Source organism: Nesoenas mayeri (genome assembly GCF_963082525.1).
Source record: "Nesoenas mayeri genome assembly, chromosome: 3".
Lineage (NCBI taxonomy): Eukaryota > Metazoa > Chordata > Aves > Columbiformes > Columbidae > Nesoenas > Nesoenas mayeri.
In genome coordinates this window covers 41,221,293-41,242,438 of record NC_137544.1, presented here as the reverse complement: position 1 = coordinate 41,242,438, position 21,146 = coordinate 41,221,293, and positions in this window count along the sequence as shown.

Here is a 21,146-nt window from a genome sequence, read left to right as displayed (position 1 = left end):
TGGGCTGGTAAGTGTGAGGTGCAGGATCCCACAGAGTATTCAGATCTGTTTAACTGTGTGGAGACTAAGCCAGTTATGGTCAAACCAAGCTTACATATGTGGTATAGATGTAACCTAATATGCTAGCTGTTTGGTTATCATTTAGATGTGATTGACTGTCTGTTTAAGAGCACAGAGGCTTCAGCAGGATGAGTGCAATCCAGCCAGTATCACTTCACCTAAAGCTGAAGACAGAGTGAATGCAGTTCATGTGTGTGGGGAAGAGGACAACAGTCTGGGGAGTTAAACTTGATGGAGAGAGCAGAACAGTGGATGAGGAAATAATTCAGATTCCCTTAGATGCATAAAATGGCCCTCCATTCCTAATTCAGAGTGGAGAATGCCTCCTTGCCCCATCTCTCAGTGCTTTATAGTATAGGTACACGCATGCTGAGAATGAAAAAAACTGGCAAATTCTTGGTCAGAGGACAGACAGGAAAACAAATTCAATGCTGTATATGGGCTAGCTATATAACATGTTTTTTCCTGAAGTAATTTATAATATGAAGATTTTATTTTCGAATACTATATTCTGCATGATTAAAGATTCATTCAAATCTGACCAGCAAAAGCTGCTTTCAGACAACAGGGCTTTTTTTCCACATTCTCTTGATTTTCAAGAAATAATTGTCTCTACAGTAGAAAGCTTGACTGCCATATTTTAAATGAACACAGCATGATATCTGACAGCATATATTTTTCCCAAGAACTGAGAAAGTGATAGACATGTCCAAACTATCAGTAGAATTCTTTTAGACTCTCTCTACTTATTCTGGCTGTCTGTATAAGTATTAGTCCTGCCTTAGCAGTCTCCAATCTGTGTCCAAGTCCTAAAAAAAAATCAGCAAAAAAACCTGGACAGCACAGTGTTTACAATACTAAGGAAAAAAAAAAAAACAAAAGTCAGTCTTAAAGAACAAGAGTAATTCCTGAAATAAAATATAAAAAGGCACATGCATCTTCTTTGAAGTTCTTTCAATAGTGTAACTAAAACATAAATCTCCAGAGGTGATTTTAAGACAAGAAAAAAATTTCTCATCTACTGTTTAGATGAGGTAGAAATTAGCGCCACTTTTTTTTTATTTTTATTTCAATGAACTATTACTTCAATGCTTTAAGTCCTCTCATTAAAATTCACAAAGTTTATTAAAAATACATCATATCTTTCTTTATGAGATCTTCTCAAAGACTCTAAGGGTCATAAGAATTTTCTTTCTCTCTCTTCATTCTATTACCACAGTGAATTCCCTGAAGAAAATAAGAATGAAAACTTGGTTTATAAAGCTAGACAGCAGGTAAGGTTTATTTTAGAGGGCTATTTTTTTGTTTCTCTTTAACCTAATGGAGACAGTGAAATTTCAAATATCTTATATGATTTCTCCTTAATAAATACTCTGATTCTGTCCATATAATTTCAGGTTTTACAAACTTTTATTTTTTTCTTTTTTTAATTTATGCAAATTGTCATTTTCTGTTCACCCTCAGTTGCCTTCAAAGCTCTTTGAAATTTAATAGAATTCCGTGTAGTTGAGGCAAAAATAATTGGACAGAATTAACAAAATCATATTTTAATTCCCATCAAGATAAAAAGTAAAAGGACTTCAGTTACAAAAACCACGTACTGACAGCGGAAGAACAGCTGCTTACTATTTGTTTTAATTAAGACAGTTGGAACAGCCAATAGATAATTTAAGAATAATTAGTTCTGAAAGTGGTTTAATTACTGTTTTGATTACCAATAATTGAATACAGACATTCCAAAAGGGAAACTGGAAATTATGTTTTCATCGGTTACCTTTAATTTTAGCTCCTAAACTATGAAAATTACAAAAACCGATTTATTCACAAATTACTATTGGTGGTTATATTGTCTAGTGAAATGACCTTCTATATAGCAAAGTCTGAAATGCTGCACTTAAAATTTTATTTTTTTATTCTTCTAATTTGATTTTTTTAATGAGAATTTTATGAGGAAATAAAGTTTGTTTATAATCTATCTTATTCTAAAAAGGTACAGGTACAGCATACACCAAAAGCTAGAAGACAAGCCCAAATTCAAAACTAGAAAATTTCAGATTTCTTAGATATCATCCATTTAACTGTGAGTAACACAAATTTCTATAAATAAGAGAATTGGGCTGTACTAAAGTTTTTGGGCTGTAATAAAGTTTTCTTTGAACTTTTCTGTGTTGCAGACTGCTGCTTCTCACTATTTGCAGAATATCCTGGGATGGGAGAGCTATAGGGGATTTGGAGCCACTGGGGAGATACAAGGTCTTTTGGGTCTCTCAAGATGTCTCAGAGATGTCTTCAACATCTGGGAGCCTTCATGATACCCATGTCTTTAGGAGGCAAAGTACTTTGCAGATGAGAGAAGGCAAATCTAAAACATAGAACAGAATGCTTCCTGGGGGGCTGAACATCTAAATTACTCAGCCTGGTGTATGATTTGCCTTTGAGGCCTGGCTGGGTCCTGATTCAAACAGAAAGAAGCTTGAGTGCATAGTGTTGTCTTGTTTATGCAGTTAGCAGCAAGAGTCCAAAAGAGATGCAAAATAATATCCTCATTAACAGTATTTTAGACCCCTTTTTTCTAAATGTAACCAATGATGTAAACAGTGAAACACTATTGTAAAACATTAAATTTTATGGATTCATTCATTTTTAGCAGGAAAAGTCAAGCCTGACTGGTCAGCCTCAGGTTTTCTGATTTAACCAAATTCCATTTGAGTCACTAAAGCTATTGAATACTAGCCAGTTTATCACAGAGGACAATTACCCTTTTTTTTTTTTTCCTTCCTAATGTGGAAAATATCCTTAGCCTGGAGCTATGTTTCTTGTTAACCATCAGCTATATATATTTTTTAATTATATATGTATGTGTAGTCATATTGCCTTTATAGATGGTTCAATTTTGTGTTTTCAGAAAGTAATTTAGAGATATAATAACTTTGAAGCTGCTTTTCCTGATATTCTATAAATGTAGTATCAGAACATGCATATGGAGCCCTATTTCTTGTCACTAAAACTACCTGAAGGGCTTGGTAAATGAGAGGAAGAGGGACAGGAGATTGTTCTTCCAGATTTGAAAACCTATATGATTATAAGGTTTTTTTCTTTTTAAAAAAATACATGTCAAATGTGATTCAATTAGTGTTACTGCTATATCCTTTCTTGTCTCTTTGAATACTATGTTTGCTTTCTGCATTTTACCTCTTGAAAGTTATGTGTAGTATACCAAGACTTTCTGTCATAATTCTCTCATATTCATAATCAGTTTTTATTCTTTGTTGTTTAAATTGTAGTATACAGAATACAAATGCTCTGTTTCAAATTAGATAGAAGCTTTTTCCAAGGTTTAAATGTCTAGGGTTTTTTTGGTCATTCTTTAAGTGTATGAAGACTAGTAACTAGAAATGGGAGGAATAGCACTCTATGAAGTATTATGTGACAGCTGTCATAAATGTGAGTTACTACTTCTGTATCACAGGTGTTTGCTTTGTTTTGGAAATAACCAGTGTATTTTCGGTGGTGCACAAGCTGATGTCTTGAACTTAATTTTATACTGAACTCCTCTTGTGAAAATGATGGGTATTCAGTGTTGCTGAAAGTCTTGCATTGAGTGACTTAAGTTGTAACACTCAGGATTGGTGATAACGTTGAATAATATTTTAGTGGGTGGCAGTAAGAATGTTTGTTACCTGGGCTAGAAGTTAGCTGATGTTAGCTTCTTGCCGTATTTGAATCCTGTAGGGATGCTATTAAATATCTTGAGTCAAAACAAACTCAACTCCTTGGTTGTGGAGTATAAACTTGCATTCAATAAGAAAGCAAGTTTGTTGGTGGATTCATATTTAACTACTAGTTTCTCAGCTGATCTCTTCTTTCTCTCTCCCATGTTTCATTATCTTCACATTTAACAACTTTAGAGTTCAAGTTTGCATACGTACTTCCACTTTCAGAAATAGAGAACATTAATTTGCATGAAAAAAAATCCTCATAGTAATAAACATCCTCTTAATTACTGAGCTGTTATTACCACCAAGCAAGCATATGTATGGACAGGTAAAAAAAAAAATGCAATCAACATAATAAAGTATATGTTTTCTTATTATCAGTTTTTAGTGGGTAAAATATCAAAAAGAAAAACAATCTCACCATCCTGAGATTATTATGCAGCCTAAACATTTGGTTAGATAGAAAATTATAGGTTTCATTGCCAACTGTTAAAAAAGAGTATTATGCACAATACATATCTTGGGTAGGCTAGAGCCCAGGTTCCCTAAATGCATCAGTACCTCCTGTCATATTCTGCTGCCTTATTAAGATTTATGTTATGTAAGGACTGTTATGCCTAGTCTCTACAAAACTCATGGTCAAGTTTCAGTAATACCACTCTTACTCTCCAAAATATCAAATTTTGTTTATGGGTCTCAAGTGTTGTGTTTAAACTCCATGTAATATATTTTTTTGTGTGAAGTTAATCTTTGTATTCAAGCCTCAGAACAAGGGTGTTGCTAACGTAAAGTTTTCCAGAAGAAGATCTGGGAATGGAGTATTTCAATAATTCATATTAAAGTAATCTATATTGTTCAATGAAATAACATATAATGAATTCCGATAGATGTTCTGCATGTATTATTGGATAGTGTCCCTGGCTTCAAATGAGTGTGTCTTGCTCCTGTGGCTGTTACAGACACTGAGGTTAGCAAATTTATTAGCTTCAACCCTCCATTAAGTCAAAATGGAAAAGTAATTTAAGCCTGTGGCACAAAAGTAGAAGCTATCACAGAAAGACCCTAGGAAAGCCTGGGAAGGGACATTTCCAGAAGAGGAGGTGTTGATTGGCAAGTGTTGTATTAACCCTTGCCAGCAACACAAACCAAGACCAATGGAAACAGTTATGAATATGGCAGAATTCAGGAAGGTGAAAAAAAAAATTGCTTAGAGCCTGTAGGGTTGCTGTCTTCCTTATTTATGGCCAACTCATGAATCACTTGAGTGCCTATAGTAAAATGTATATTATTTTATAAAATTATGTAAAAAAAATTACAGTCTTATCCATCTCTGTACAGTTGCTGTCTGAAAAACATAGGTGCCTCAATTCTGACTTGAAGCCCTAGTTTAATTTATGTATTTATTTCATGCCTAGAGTTCTCCAGTCCAAAATAGATGGAAAACAATATAGCAATCGATATTTTTGTCTCTTGCATAAATGCCATTGATAATATATACTGTGAAACACAAGAATGACAGCTTTATAAAGCAAATTTTTACAGATTCAGTTCCCTTCTAGCAGGAGTGGAAGTCCTGTCAAACCTTACTGATTTGCCTGAATTCCAGCCTGTCACAGAGTACAATAAGCCTGTTTTCAAAGGGCTAAGTGTTGTTGGCATTGCCTAAGCACTAGGAGGATCTGTTATTTTTTTGTAGTGCTATAAATGCTTGGTCGAATCCATAGAACATTTTCTAGGACAAGATACATTTTCCTTCAAGTTCTCATATCTGCCTTCTCTCTTTTTATTTATTTATGTATTTTTTTTTTTTTTTTTTGGTAAGTCTGTAAATTTTTGTTTCCAATTCCATTAATGATTCTGTCAGAGAGACATCCATTATTCCAGTAGGAAGGTATGATTCAGTATTGGTGTGTATCTATTATGCACTTTTTTAACTGGATGAGCAAAGGAATGTTTAAGCATTGGATATGTTTAAATATAAACATCACTAAATATTGCTGAATATTACTTTGAGAATTATAGTTCTTCACTATCATGGAAAAATGTATCTGTTATGTTACAACAGCTGCATTTAAGACTCAGTGTATAGATATGTAAATGTTATCACCATGTTAGTGAACTTATCAATAAGTTATACAGGTATTGTTATCACTTTTTGCTTGACTATAAGAAGCTTTGAGTTATTTTTCCTATTCTTGAATTAGGAACTGACTGTATTAACTGGATGCTGAAATGGAGTTCTGAGAAAGTACTTTCAGTTCTCTCCAGTGAAACAAAGTGAGCCCTTGTTGTCTCAGCCAAGAGACTCTAAGCTTGCAGACTGCTATGGATCACCACTAAAGTGTAACTTTAAATAATGCTGGAGAAAAATAAATCTGAAATCCAGATTTGAACAGACCAAATTCAACCTGTTCCCATGCTGAGTGTTTTCTGTGTGCAAGTGCTGTGACTTGAGTTTACCTTGTAAAAAAAAAGTAAGTGTAAAAGCTTGTGTGGAACTTCAGCTATCTGAATTTGATCAAAAATGTCTAACTCAGTGTTGTGTGTTCTTGCCAAACCAGCAGGGGCTCTTAGGGTGAAAAAAAAAAATAAAGAGTGCTACAAGATTGGCCATCAGAATCCCCATTGTCTTTTGTGGACTAAGTGACTTATTTAAGCTTCCATATGTCTTTCAAAGTAATGAAGAGATCCTATAGAATTCAACATTCAAAGACTACTGCAATATGTGACTTGCTATTGACTTCCATAAGGTTTAAATATAACTCCAATTGAACCCTGTTACACGATATAGTCTTTTCTAGTACACAGTGATTAGGGGTTAAGTCTCCAGACTCTCAACCCCATACTCAATGGTCTTGCTATGTTAACATTTCTTGATGTATACAATAGATTCCAAAGTACCAATCTGCAAGATTCAACGTTTAAATGTCATTTGAAACAGAGAATTACTCAGAATGAGAAAATTCCCTCATTAGAAATTACATCAGTAATTAGGGTAATAATCTGTGTCTAGAATGCTTACAGAAAATAATTAACTTTGTTATATCACAAATTTTAATTAATAAATGTTAGCTGATAATTTTAACTGCCTACACTGAGAAAATGATGCTTAAGTAGCATTTTTGTTAGTGCAGTATGACGTAAAAGAGTTCGGGAGTTCTGAACTTCTCCATGCATGCAATGTACATGTGTATAATAAAAGACAGTCATTCAGTTGTATACCTTGTCAAAACATAGAATGAGGCACAACCTGGGAACATAATAAGACGACATGGTAAGAACCAGTATATTCTTCCTATTAAGTGGCTGAAGTGAAACAGAGGGAACATTTTATTCTGGCTTTACATCTTCTAATATTCTTCTTAAGCAGCTGTAAAGACCTGAAGTATTCTGCATGTCCCAGAAAAAGATGCACTCAAAAGAGAATGGGATATTCACAAGGTAAAGAGGGAATAAGCTTTGTTCAATTAAATGGATAGTCTAAACATGGAAGTAAAATTTCTTATTTCTGCCACAGCTCTTCAGCCTAATGCAGTGCTAAAATGGGCTCAACTTGGGAACTCTGTTCTAAGGTGTGTGTAGATCTTTTAACTTCATTATTTGAGCAAAAACCTTTGCTGTTTGACTGGTATAGATAAGACTCTGGCTGCTACTTGTAAGTACTATGATGTAGAAATATTCAAAAAAGTCTCCTAAAAGAGTAATTCAGGGGCTTAAGCATATGCATTTTTAATCTGAAGGTTTCTTTCAATGTGTAATAGTCAATATAGAAGACAAGTGTCTGCATTTATAGTATGCCTAAACTAAGTCTCCTAAATCAAATTTAGAATTTTCTACTCATGTAAACTTTTGTTAGTATAAAAGTAAGGGATAATGACATTTTATAAGTAGCTGTTGTATTTTTCTGATATATTTTGCCCTGTGTAAGAATATTACTAACCTGCAACTTTCTTAAATGTGAGATACTACATTGTAAAGATCCAGCCCTCATTTTCACTAATGCAAGCAAGCAGAGCTAGACCAGAAATTCCAAGACTTCTCAATGTACCCTGCATTTCTTTGTCACTCATATCACTCTTCTTTCTCTACTTATTTGGTTTATAGGACTTCAGAAAAATAGATTAAATATTGAAATCAGACTGTGCTCAATTAAAAAGAAACAAAATCAAAACTGGAGGGGAAGAGAGAAATGTACTCAATTACTTATAGCAAGAACAAAAAGACCTGGTCTGTCTGCCCTTGTACTTCCTTTCCTGAATAATTCAAAGCAGTAAAGTGTAACAGCCAAAATGTCATATTTGCTATCTGAATTAAAGTGGCTAAAGAGAAATTCTCTGCATAATCAATATAAGTGAACTATTAAGCTGGGAAGGGCCTTTCAAAGTCATTGTGTTTATTAAGCTAAAGCACTGCTGTATATTAGTTGTTTTGTATCAATTAAGTTTATTTCATTTATCATTATTTTCCAAGGAGACACATACCAGGTATACATTAAACTCATACATGTATCGTTTATTATAATTTTAAAAGCTAGATTTTCAAGTCCTGACATCACAGAATCACAGAATTACAGAATGGTTAGGATAGGAAGGGACCTCTGGAGATCATCTAGTCCAATCCACATGCTGAAGCAGGTTCGCCCAGAGCAGATCAAACAAGAACGCATCCAGGCGGGTTTCAAATGTCTCCAGAGAAGAAGACTCCACAACCTCTCTGGGCAGCCTGTTCCAGTGCTCTGTCACCCTCAAAGTAAACAATTTTCTCCTCATCTTCAGATGGGTCCTCCTATGCTTCAGTCTGTGCCCGTTGCCCCTCATCCTATCATTGGGCACCACTGGAAACAGTCTGGTCCCATCCTCTTGAGATATTTATAAACATTTATAAGATCCCCTCATAGTTTTCTCTTCTCCAGGCTGAACAGACTCAGCTCTCTCAGTCTTTCCTCTTAAGAAAGATGCTCCAGATCCCTAATCATCTTTGTAGCCCTCTGCTGGGCTCTCTCCAGTGATTCCTTGTCCTTCTGAAACTGGGGAGCCCAGAACTGTGGCCTGACCAAGGTGGAGTAGATGGGGAGGATAACCTCCCTTGACCTGCTGGTCACATCCTTCTTAGTGCACCCAGAATACCATTGACTGTCTTGGCCACAAGGGCACACTGTTGATTCACAGTCAACCTGTTGTCAATCAGAACTCCCAATTAGGAACCTCTTATTGACCAAAATTCCCAGTTTGGGAACCTGATGATTTTAACTGATATTTTTCTTCACCCAATTGACCCTTCCAAGAGTTATCTTCTTTTCATACATGAGTGTAAAATAACCTTAAAATCACAAAATAACCTTAAAACCACAGCAGTACTTCTTATTTCATAGTAGTAACACAGCACTAAAATTCTAATAACTGTATTTATCTGTAATAGATTATGTCATGTGTTAAATTAAGTATGAAAAAAATGTTGCATGATATATAATTAGAATATAATTACTTCAGTGCACACTTGTCTAAAAATGTATTTGCCTTTAGTGATGTGCATGGGTGTATCTACTCTAATGATCTGCTCTTTCCTCATAATTGGATATCCTGCAGCTTAAACTACGGTACATTTTATATTAACCTTTCCAAAGTTACAAGGTAATACGGACATGCACGATGGAAGCCTATTTCTACTGGTTTAGATGAGGGCCATTGCTTTTGCTGAACACTGAAAGTAACTGCTAGTTTGCCTTGATATTAGAATTCAAAAGTGTATGGGAAACACAGGATAAGGACCTTCTCAGGTAGAAGGGTGCAAATGAGCTCTGAACCATATGAAAACATTTCTGTATTAAAGAGCAAATAGACAAAACATTTTGAAGTGATGCAGGTCAGAGCATTTTGAAATACCAAACATCAGACAAAACAATAAAGGATTGAGTGTTGCTATAAAGAACAATAGCAAAACAGAAGAGGTAACATTTCATTCTTACAATTAAAACTGGAAGTGTACATCTCCAATTAAGTCAGTGGTAAAGGGCTTGGGAACGTGTACCATTTGTCAGCATTGATTCCAATTAAACTCAGAGGTTCCCACTGTAAAGATTGGTAAGTAATCAATGAGCAATTAAGAGAAGAAGACCTTGAAAGTAACTTATTGTAGTAAATTTGGTATTGAGATGGTGTGGGCAGATTGCCATTAAACCACTTACAGCAGTGATAACATGCTGCGGGTGATGTCATTTGTTGCTATTTTAGCCTGGACTGTAGTGCAAATGGGTTTAGGTTTAACTTCCTAAATTCCGGGGACAAGAAGCAATATCTGCCTGTAAATCCTGTTGTGAAGCTTGCTGCTTTATCCCTTGTAACCAATTACTACAACTCCCATTTTATTATTAGTAGCTTAGAAAAGATAAATCACATCCTTAAGGATCAAGTAAGCTTAAAGTTATTAAAGGCAGAAAAAATGTCAATACAGGGACTGCCAAAGTGAATTTAAGGACAACAGTAGCAGAAAGTTTGACTATGTTAATTTGCCCTTAGGTGCTATAATGAGCTTTTATTCCAGGGCTGAAGAAGAGAAATACACATCAAATGAACTTTTGGCAAGCACTATGCATGCAAACGTTATTTGCACAGTAATTTAATATTTTATTCTCAAACACAATATCTCTTTGAAAGGCATCTTGTCACTTCAGAGAGTCCTTGTCATGCTACCTGTATGCAATCTTGTTCAATTAATATATTCCTTTTTTTTTTTTTTTTTATAGTTGCTTCACAAACACCTAATTAATCTCACTTCTGATTTTACTTGTTACTGGAATGTGTGCCTACTAGGTCAGGAACTGTTTCTTCTTGAATGTGTGAAAGTTCCCCCAGCTGAAACATACACATAACATGTATGCAAAGTAGAAATATATGTATTTATCAACATAGATTGGATTTAGCAACTTGCTGCTATAACTATCCAAGCTAATTTAGGAAGTGAAACTACAAAGTGTTATTGATTGATTGATGACTGGAAAACCACTATGTTGTCTTTGTGCCTGGATTTTTTTTTAATTTTTATTTTTTTTATTTTTTTATTTTTTTTTTAAGATAGAATCACAGAATATCTCAAGTTGGAAAGGACCCAAAAGGATCATGAGTCCAACTCCTGTCCCTGCATAGGACAACCACATAATTCACGCCATGTGTGTGAGGCTCTTGTCTAGTCTCTTCTAGAACACTGTCAGGCTTGGGGCCATGACTCCCTCCCTGGAGACCCTGTTCCAGTGCTCCAGTGTTCCAGTTCAATACTGTTTTCCATGTTGCAGCATTATGTAGTATTTAAAGTTAACTTCCTGCGTTTGACATAGCTGTGCTAGTTGTTACACTCAAAATCTTGTTATAGACAAAAATGAGGACATACCTTACATGTTAAACAAAGAATTTATAGGTAGTTGCCTTAAAATCCTAACAGACTTTACTAAACCAAAACAAAGTTATTATGATTATTTCAGTTAAATATACACAATTACAGTCCAAATTAATACCAAATACATCCTATTAGTAATATGGCTAAAATTGTTACACCAAAACTTCCTAATATATCTTTTTTTTTTTTTTTTTTTTGGTATTATGGTCATGTTTTTGCTGCACCTCTGATCCTAAAGGAGTGGGCGTGTGGTTGCAGTGAGTTGTCAAGATCCTGAATTCCTGGAGGAGTGTGAAGCTAGTGATGAAGTTTCTTCAGCCTCTTTGCCAGAAGCATGTTTTGTTTTTGTTTTCTGTTGTCATGCTAATGTCTGCTTAGCCTATTTTAATGTTTTCTAAGCTTTATATCTTACTTTTTCTTCTCTGGTCTACAACTCTATGTTACATCTCAATTTATAATGTTTAATATGCTTTATGTATGCGAGATACTTGTTCTTTGTTTTGGGGGATTTATCGTTACTCCTAATCTGTTTTTGTCCATCTCTGAGGTCTTCCTTTTCTTTGACTGACCACTGGTCAGCTCTGTACAGCCTTGAAGGCTCCAGTGTCACTTTGCATCACCATTTTTAAGAATTTTATGCCTGTACTTCTCTATACTTTGCTTTGTGTCCCCGCTTTGCAGACCTCTACTATCATCCAGTGGCTATGTTCCTCCACACTGCATCTGTATACTGGGGTCAGAAACATTCCATCCTACACAGAATAACTACTTGTTATGTCCATCTCTATCAAAATTATGATGATACCAAAAAAACAGGCACGCAGCCATTTGAAAAGTTGCTGGTACAGCTTAAGAAGGGAAATACAAGCTGCAGGCTGGTTATGGCAGATTCAGACAAAGCAAGCCCAGCCAGCCTCAGCCCAGAGGTTTTGCAAAGTTAATACAAAGGCTGGTCCTCACAATGGCAATACTGTGTTTGCTGGTCTTCGGGACTACTACCTATGCCATTCTTAAATGGTGACTGCCATTGTTATCTATAGTCTGACACTGTTTATACATCAAACCTGATTTTTAGGTGACTTTAATTTAAGTAATTCATCATTTTACGCATCATAGAAGACATTACATTTTCTTAATAGTCTCAGACAATCAAGTTAGAGTGACAGCAAAAACTTCATCTTATGAAAATATCTGATTTTATCTACCAATGGAGTTTACAACTCACAGTTTATACATCTACCCAGCTAAAACAAAACAAAAGTCTTAATTTTTTAAGGATGTATGCAAAGACTTCTTTTTTTTTTTTCCCACCAGACACAAAATATATATATATATATATATATATATATGTATATATATGTATGTATGTATGTATGTATATATTTTGTCACACACTGCAAAAAACATTGGGTTTTTTTGTTTGAAGGTTTCCTGTTGGACTGATGATAAACATATTACTGGAACCCCAGAAAGATTTTAGTACCATAATCACATACAAAAAAAATCACTGGAAATTTGCAGAACTGGAGACTTAGATTTGTTTAATGTCCTATTATTGAAGCCACTTATGTACATTTGGAAAGAAGTATTTGTGTAATTCTGACACTGCAATTACATACAGAAAATTGACTTGAAATATTTCATGGGCCAACCAAATCCTCCCTAATTCAGATATACTGCTATTTAGATTGTTATTTTCTCTGGCAGATTAATTACATTAATATACCCTTAAACAGGATTGTAATGCTGTAATGCTGAAAGAAGCAAGTATGTATGGTTTCTCTGTAAGGTATTTTTTTAATCAAAAAATGAGAATTATGTATGTTGACAGGTTTATGTGCATTCTGTCTTATAGCATATGGTGAAGTTGATAAGAACTTGTAATACTCTGTATAAAGACCTCACGTCTTTGCAATGTGCAGTGCTAAGTGTCTGACATTCCATGCTCATTTTGATCTTCAGTAAGGAAAAAGTTAAATACAGTATTGGAGCTTGAATTATGGAATTCATGAAACTTAGTGGCTTTTCCCAAGTAAGAGTGATGGGATTGGGCAAGGAGAAAAACCCAACAACCCCCTTCTTTGATTACCTTTTTTCCAGTGTCTTCTATGATGCCAAAATAAAATTTATTGATTTAAGTAAACGGTATTGATTTACACATCAAATAAACTTTGCCAGGCTGGATGGGGCTCTGAGAAACATGATCTAGTTGAAGATGTCCCTACTTATTGCGGAGGGGTGGACTAGATGACCTTTGAAAGTCCCTTCCAACCCAAACTATTCTATGATTTATTAAGGCATTTTTTTGATACCTTTGGTTTAACCATCTCTGTCTTAGTGTATCTATATAATCTGGTTTAATAAAAGGTACTGCAATATTCCTTGTATCTCTGATGATCTAAGAATATAATGACAATATATAATAACATACAGTATAGTAGTACAGCTTTGTCATGCATTTTGTGTGCATGCACCAGTGTAGCTCCTCTAAGGAGACATTCAGAACCAACTCAATTTAAAATGTAGGTCAAGAAATTTCAGGCTTAGTACAAAAATTTATGGACCCATCAACAGTGCTAAACTTGAAATGTTAATCTCTTATACTGTATTACAGCACAATCATGCAAAATGTTGTAGGTAAGGGACTGTCGGCAGTTTTATTCTAAATGGTGTTTTTTTGGAAGTTTTGACTTAGCCATTGAGGGACTGGAACAAACGGTGAAGGCTGAACGATCTATTCTGGAAATTCTGGACATCTTAGAGAGACATGGCTGTTCATGAGCTGTGAAAACAATTCATGCAGTTTGGTTGGCTGTGGGCTGGAAGCATAAGCAGGACAGAGACAGAGGCAGAGACAGACAGATGGAGGAGGAGTTATAGGGCAAGTGAATGTCAATAGTTTTGTTCTTGATGCTGTGGGATATTGAGGCCTTACCTGAAAATTCCCTAGAATCTGTAGAAGCAGATTTCTCTGTTTATATGAATGTGCCAGACTTTTGTTATTTCTTGTCTTGGCTGTCAGATTCAGGCCTTCTTATGAAAGGTTCTTTGTTTTGGGATTGAGTGGAGGCAAGAGGGGTTAACAAAGGTATTTACACTTCAGAAGATGCTCTGCATTTGCTACAGCATAGAAGAATATTTTGGCATGTCCCTATAAGCTAGAGAATCTACTCCAAAGAACACAAAGAACAGTGGAGTTTTTTTTTTTTTTTTTAACTTTTAAAAAGGTAGAGCATATGAGAAAAGAAAAATTTAAGTAAGAGCACTAATTTGGATGGCATGATTCATCAGGTTATTGTTTTCAGTGTAGACATCTCTCAACTTACATGAAGGAAACCATTTCAAACATAGCTTTATTGGTTGCTGGTCTCGACATGGAGATATTAGTTAATACTGAAGCTGTCAGTGTGTCTTATGTAAGAATGCATTTTTTAGTTTAATAGAGTAAGTGAAGCAATGCTTTTCTAAGGGTTCCTTTTGGCTTATTTACAGGAACTGGTAGTAAATAACGAGAAACACATTTATACCTTGTATTTGATAAATTCAGTCGTGCTACCTGTTACTACTTTTGATTACTTGTCTATATCCTTTTCTGCATTTCGTTTGTAAATGGAATTATTTAGGCATGATTTCAAGCACAATAGCTTTTGAGATTTTTAGAGGTAGTGAAATCGTACGTGCTATGAAAACCTGAAGAAATTTTGTATTTTTGTTAGAATATACTGATATGCCAAGGGCTACACATTAAAAGATAGCTGAACTGCAGGAAATAGAACTTTAGTAAGATGATAATCAAAGAGTAACGTCTTAAGTAGAGACAAACTCAGATATTCCTAGGCATGATCATTCATAAACTGAATAGAAAGTTTTGAAACTGTATAGAGCACCAATCTCATACAGTTACACCTTGCTGTGGTTACTTAGCTCTTTTCGGCAGACTAACATGTTTCTTATAACACAGCCACCAACAGGCTATGCTGTTTTACAGGTGGTATATCCATAGCAAATGCAGAGGTAAAACAATTTGTTACAAAGTGCACACTTCATTGTCATTAGGTACATTTACATTTCAAGTTCCAGCTAGGTAGCATGAAACCGCTCTTAAGCCCAAGAGATTCTTCTGGTGTTGGTACTTTGATACAGGCCCATACTCAGATGCAGACAGGTAAGTTTATGTGAGAATATGGCAGAAAGTCTGGGATTTAGGAATTACAATGCTTTTTCTTGCATTGACTATGTCTGCCATCATGTGTCCCATAACAGATCAGTCAGCTGAGTCCTACCTATACAGTTCTCAGCATTAGATGTTGCCAGGTCAGGCTGATACTGCAATGGTTTGACCACAGGGGACAAAGTTGTGACTTCCTCTCTATGACAGTGTGGACAGACCAAGTCTGGGTAGGCAGAGTCAGGCCAGGGAGAACCCCACACATTAGCAAACTTTCTCATAGGCTGCACCACTTTGAAAAGGACAGTTGCAGGGAAAGCATCTGTCTTGGAGTGTCGCAGCAATATTCATTTTTCAAGAGGAGGGAGCAGCTTTCATATTTACCTGATACCAAAAAGTCTATCACAGATTTCGTTATCTTCAGGCCTCTGTGTTTTCTGTTCTTCTTTGTGTGTTTGTGTATTTTGGTTTCATGGACTGTTTCAGGCAATAAGGACTGCCAATGCTCAGTGTGTCTTTCTTGCTGTGACAGAAGGGCAGAAGCAGTGACAAATACAGCCAGCACCGAGAAGCACAATCAGTACTTCATCTTCCCTTTTTCTGACACAGACATTTGTTGTCCCACAAGTCTAGAGCAGAGAGAGGACCTGTGTCAGCTCCAGTTGTAGGGAGTATACACTTGCAATGGAGCAGGTGACTTTCTGAAGGCTTTGATTCAAGAAGGAAATGAAAGTAAGGAGAAACAGAATCACAGAATCACAGAATATTAGGTATTGGAAGGGACCTCAAAAGATCATCTAGTCCAGTCCCCTCACCGGAGCAGGAACACTTGGATGAGGTTACACAGGAATGTGTCCAGGCAGGTTTTGAATGTCTCCAGAGAAGGAGACTCCACAATCTCCCTGGGCAGCCTGTTCCAGTGCTCTGTCACCCACACTATGAAGAAGTTTCTTCTCATGTTTAAGTGGAAATAGGGTATGAAGTGAATACAGGCTAGGCAGAGAATGGATTGAGAATAGCCCTGAGAAGAAGGACTTGAGGGTGTTGGTTGATGAGAAGCTCAACATGACTTAGCAATGTGCGCTTGCAGCCCACAAATCCAACCTTATATCCTGAGCTGCATTGAAAGAAGTGTGACCAGCAGGCTAAGGGAGGTGATTCTCCTCCTCTACTCTGCTCTCATGAGACCCTACCTGGAGTACTGCGTTCAGCTTTCAGGGTCCCAGCGTAAAAATGAACTGATTGAGCGAGTCCAGAGGATTGCCACAAAGATGATCAGAGGGCTGGAGCACCTCTCCTGTGAAGACAGACTGAGAGACTTGGGGTTGTACAGCCTGGAGAACAGAAGGCTCTTGGGAGACCTTATAGCAGCCTTTCAGTATCTAAAGGAGGCCTACAAGAAAGCTGGAGAGGACCTTTTCTTTGCAGGGCATGTAGTAATGGGACATGGTGTAATGGCTTTAAACTGAAAGAGGGTAGATTTAGATTAGATATAAGGAAGAAATTCTTCGCCATGAGGGTGATGAGGCTCTGGAATGGGCTGCCCAGAGTTGTGGGTGCCCCACCCCTGAAAGTATTCAAGGCCAGGTTGGATGGGGCTTTGAGCAATCTGGTCTAGTGGAAGGTGTACCTGCCCATGGTATGGGGGCTGGAACTAGATGATTTTTAAGGTCCCTTTGAACTGAAATCATTCTATGATTCCATGATTCTGTATCTTAGAGGGTGGAGATAGCTGTACATGTCTACATACAGGGACTGTAATATTCCTGAATATACCTAGTACAACATGGAAATTCACTAAGTGAGGAATTCTAATAGCATTCAAAAATGATTCAGTCGTTGCTTATCCTCATGTCTTTCAGTCTTACCAGTACTATTTTGGTAGACATGATGATGGAGAATATTGGGCTGAAATTCGGGGGAAAAAAGCGCCAAACAATAAAGCTGTTCATTCCTTAAGATATGCCTTTTGTTATGCACAACAATAAATTGAATAGGCTGTTACTGGAGTTTTAATAAGACCATAAACTTTCTGCTCTATATGTAAAATGAAACAGTTGATTTAGTTTATAATGATACAAACAATAAAAACTAATGTCAAATATATATAGTTCTCTGAAGTATTAATTTGATTACAAAGAATAATGCTGACAACATACACAACATCTGATGCAGCTTGACAAAAGAGGCAGGAGGATAATTACAAAATGTTGCTCTAATTTATTTAAAACTTGAGGATGTGATTTCCAATGAAAACCAATACATTCTGCAAAAGGCCAACTTGGAAGGTAACTGAAGTTATCAAGCAATACAGGCTTCAGTGAAGGCAAAATATGTATTCCTCTTCCAATCTCCTTGCCTGCAAGCATATGCTTTGTGCCAATCATAGTTAATTTTGCACTAGAAATCCATGTGGGACTGCCAGCTGGAAGCAGGGGAAATGAAAACAATACATGTAAGTACCTCGAACTGCTGAAAGTATGATGCTGGGCATTTAGATGTCAAAAAAATTGCTACTTGTTTATTGTCAAATTACATGCTCTTAGACTAAGAGCTCATCTATTATTGAAGTTTACTTTTAATGCAGACTTCAGCAACCTCTATTTCTGTGCTTACCACCTATTTTTATCATCCTGAGAGGACCTGGAATTGTGTTGCAACACCAAAGAGATTTCAAGCTTATGTGTCTTATGTGTCTTCAAGGACCTGCAGGTTATGATTAGACAATTCATCTCAAGATATGAAGTCGAGATCAGCAAGTTTAGTAATTTTTTGCTATTTTCACAAAAAAAACCCACAAACAAAATAAAACTAAACCAAATCAAAACAAACATCAAAAAAACCCCAGGCTGTTACACAATAATGGAGTAATTCAGGTTGGAAATGACCTCTGAAGGTCATTTGGTCCACACTTGCTGAGAGCACAACTCTATGTTGTTAGTGAAAATCATTTAAACAAAATGAGCTCAACGTGGCTAAAGGACAGGAGAGAGTTTATTCTTTTTTTCTTACTCATCTGTCTGGGATAGGTCTGAAGGGTTACAGACCAATTCTGATTGAAATGGTGACATGTAGATTTGGAAACTGAAACTGGTGATGCTTATCTGAACCAGTGTTTATGCAAGCAAATAAAATTTTAATTTCCTATCTACTGTCTCTGCAGAATTCATCAGTCTCTTCTTCTCTGTACGTCTCTAAGAGTGCACCACAGTGTGAATTCATGAAGGTTTCTGGTAAGTAGAAGTCCATTAGGCTCTTTTTTCCCATTAGCAGGTGGTGATGGATCACAGTGGCATCCAGAAGCATCTGAAATGGTGCATTAGGTAACCCACCCCCAGTCCAAAATATTTAAGTACACATACAGCTAGAATTCAGAAAGAGTGAGATGGAGAGAAGCCCAAAAAGAAAAATAGGTTTGGAAAATACTTTTTCTTTACACTTTAGCAAGGTTTCTTATGCAGAGCTAGATTAAGAAAGAGGCACATGCTCTAGCTGACCATTCCATGAAAGCTTAATTTATCAAATGGACTACTACTGTCCTTCATGAGTAATTCCTCTGATCTTAAGGATTCTCTTGACAGAAGAGAATCCTTTCTAGTTCTTTTTTTATGGTCTGATCATCCATTTCAGCTGCTTAGCTCCTCTGCATTCTTGCTGCACTATTTTAGCATTCAGATTCAAGAGCGAGGGGCCTCAGTCATTTCCAGGTCTGCTACAGAAATTTCAACTAAAACTCTATGAAATTAAGTTTTAAAGCTGCTCAGGGTTTAAAGGCTGTCTCCCAGCCACCTTTGGCTCTTTTGCTTCTTGTAGCAAAACACTGAGTTAATGTGCACAGCTGCATAGCATAAGCAGAGCTTTTCGGGTTCCTCCCTTCTCCACTAGCTTTTTGGTGATAGAAAGATATGGGAAAGGAGAAATGTTGAACAGAGTAAAGAAGAAAGGACAAACTATCCAATTAGTTTCTAAAAATAAAAATAACCTTGACTGTTAAATGTCACTTCATCCTTTTTAAACACCTTGATTTAAAGTAATGTCTGTGTTTCAACTTTATATAGTTGTGCAATTCTAATAAAAAATAATTCTAGCTTGTTTAACAGCCACTTAATTTTCTTTAAAAACACACACACACACACAAACAAAAGAAGAAAGCCATTTTTTGCTATAACTTCTAAACTATAATACTGCAATACATGAATTCATTTTTTTCACTTTTTGCAGAGTTTTATGATCCTATAATGCAAAGGCAGCTTGCCTGGGCTGGGTTTTTATATTGAGCTAGATGGTTCTGTGGCTAATGGAACCTCGTCAAACAATGAAACCCTGGAAACTTCCGATAAAGCAAATAAGATGAATGAAAGAGGTGGAAAATAATTCCATAATGACACAATTTTTTAGTACTGGAGGTGGGAGAATGAGGAAATTAGATAAGGTGCAGGCAAAAGCAAGCAGCTGACATAGTTGAAACTGTTTAGGAATAATAGAAATTAAGAAGCAGGGAAGAACAGAGATTCAAAGGATTTCCGAATATACATTTTTTCTCAAGGAGACATAGTACCATGTTGCAATTATGCCAGTGATGAAATGTTATATCGTTATCAGGGCAGTACAAAAATATTTGACTTTACTAAGTTTGTTGATTTTAAAGGAATGTCTTCCAATCTACCATCCAGATCTTGAGGACATCACTCACAGTGTGACTTTTCTGTATCAAGGGTCTTGGAAACAATAAGACCTGTGTCAAAGATAATTACAAATTTGGTTTCAGTGGGGCTGGAGACAGCTCTACTGTGTGAAATATCTACCTAATAAAAGGAGCAGTGGCTCATTAAGAACATTCTTAGGAAAAACAAGCAAAGAAACAAACAAATGAAACTGAAACCCAACCAAAACCAACCCAACCAACCAACCAAAAAAGCACCCCCCAAACAAACTAAAACCCAACAACTACAACAACAAAACCCCACCAGAATGGTTTTCAGTGGGATATCTCTCTAAAATCTCTAGCATAAGTGCCTCGATAAATTATATGGAGTAAATGAAAATTCTTATTTTTGAAAATATTGGTAATACAAAAAGGACATCAAATAATAATAAAAAAAATCCTATATTTTTTTTTCTTAGCCTACTTTCATGGTAACTTGATGAAGCACTTTACATTTCAGGAGATTTGTTGTAAGAGCTCTGCTAATGAAACATTAACTGCTAAGCCCTGTAATATAACCATTTGTAATCACACGACTATCCATCATTTTGTTTTGCTTTATAAGGATGACAGTTTGACATAATTTAACATCCTAATTTTCTCAAAAGAAGGATTTCTGTGGGAGTGCAGAAGAGTGTTCACCTGTTTCTTGTCAGAAAATAACACATTTACATGGACACCAAGTTTCAGCTGAGAAGAAAAAAGCAATGGAACATATCCATCATGTTTAATTTTGGTTGCTATGGTCTGAAAGTGAAAGTCAGCTTTTTCCAGCACAGAGAGAGATCCCGGTCTTTGTTTTGGATCCATATATTCCCCAAACAAAAAATTTGGTATTTCAGATTAAACCCATTGCTAACTTTTGTAATGGACGAAGTTTCCTCCTTGATCACTCTCTCACCAGGTGCAGGTCTTATAAAGTGCCTTCCTGTTATCTTTTTAGTGTGGCAGTATTCGGTTTCATGCCCAATGTAAAGTGACAACTCAGTAAACACTGTTTACTTAGCATTCATCATGAAATGTCTTTCTTTGCACTACCAATAATAAAATCAAACAAACATAGCTCCAAAATGCATATCAATTGGAAGACAACTTATTTCTAACATAT